Source organism: Papaver somniferum, chromosome 2 (genome assembly GCF_003573695.1).
Source record: "Papaver somniferum cultivar HN1 chromosome 2, ASM357369v1, whole genome shotgun sequence".
Lineage (NCBI taxonomy): Eukaryota > Viridiplantae > Streptophyta > Magnoliopsida > Ranunculales > Papaveraceae > Papaver > Papaver somniferum.
The window spans coordinates 110,743,817-110,745,412 of NC_039359.1; the positions used below are offsets into that span (position 1 = coordinate 110,743,817).

Genomic DNA, 1,596 nt, shown 5'->3' on the forward strand with positions numbered 1-1,596 from the left:
ATGTTAGGGATTTTGAGGAAATTTGTAGTACTCTAAGAATTAGAGGCTTAGATGATGATGCTTTGAAACTTAGGTTATTCCCATTTTCCCTGAAAGATAAGGCCAAGTCGTGGCTGTATAGTTTGGACTCCGAGTCAATTGAGACATATGAACAACTTACATCTGCCTTTTTCAATAAGTTTTTCCCTAGGCACAAAACATCGTCTATTAGGACGCAAATATGCACATTTTCACAACAAGAGGGAGAATCTTTATATAGGTATTTGGAAAGGTTCAATGATTTATTATCCCAGTGTCCTCATCATGGTTTAGAAAAGGTTAGGCTAGTTCAGATCCTTTATGAGGGTTTAGATTATTCCACAACGACCATGGTTGAGTCTCTATGCACTGGTGGATTTGAAAACCAAACTGTTGATGCGGCGATGGAATTTTTTAATGAAATCGCCGAAAAAACCCAGCAATGGGAAAATAGTAGGGCACCCCAGAAAACAATTCTTTTAAGTAGAGGAAACGTTAATAGGGTAGAAGGAGGCTATGAATCAGATGCCAAAATTGTGCTATAGCAAAAAGGTTAGAAGCCTTAGAAGTGGGCCAGACTAGTGGTAGAGTGGAGCCTTTTTGGGAAGGCCAGAATATTGAAGAGCAGGCCAATGCTCTTTATAATAACACTAGATTTGATAACCGTCAAAAGATTGACCCATATTCAGAAACCTATAATCCTGGTTGGAGAAACCATCCGAACCTTTCGTGGTCTAAGGGCCAAAGTCAAGGTCAGTTTAGTAATTCTAATGCTCCCCCAGGTTTTGGCTATACTAAGAATCCTTCAGGACTAGCTCAGTTTCAGAATCAGTCAGATAAGAAAATCCTAAGTTTAGAGGAATCTCTCGCCTTGTTAACTCAGCAAACTGCAAAATTCAGTTATCCGTAGAACAGAGTCTACAAGCTAGTAACAGGATAGGACAAGAAAATAGTCAGGCTATTTCCGAGTTAAAAACCCAGGTTGGTCTGATAAGTGATTCTTTGAGAGAAAAAGGTAAGTTTCCTAGTCAAACACAACCCAACCCTAGAGGAGTTCATGAATTAGGTGCAAAACCATCGAATCAATTGAATGTTGTTAGAACCCTTAGAAGTGGTAGAGTTGTAGACAATAAGGTAACCATGCCCGATAGTGAACATACTGTAGTTCACCCCTCAGGATCTCACCTCTCAGGACCAGTAGCTGAAGAGACTGATAAAGTTTCTGATGATGTGAATTCGGTTCCTGAAAGGTCTGATTTTAGGCCTAGAGCCCCATTTCCTCAGCTATTAGTACCAACAAAGAAGGAATCGAACTTTAATGACATAGTGGAGGTTTTTAAGCAAGTTACCATAAACCTTCCCTTATTAGATGCAATTAGGCAAATTCCTGCTTATGCCAAGTTCCTTAAGGATATGTGTACGCGAAAGCGAAAACTTAGCGTCCATAAGAAAGCCTTTTTAGCTAGTCACGTAAGTTCAATCATTCAGAACACCACAACTCCAAAGTACAAAGACCCAGGTTCTCCTACCATTGCTTGCACAATAGGTAACTTCCGGGTAGAAAAAGCTTTACTTGAC

At 39.8% G+C, this 1,596-nt stretch overlaps 1 pseudogene; it reads right to left on the reverse strand.

Annotated features, from left to right (window-relative positions):
• Nucleotides 1-210: 210 nt before the first annotated feature.
• Nucleotides 211-310, reverse strand: LOC113354697 (annotated as a pseudogene).
• Between the last annotated feature and the right edge of the window lie 1,286 nt (nucleotides 311-1,596).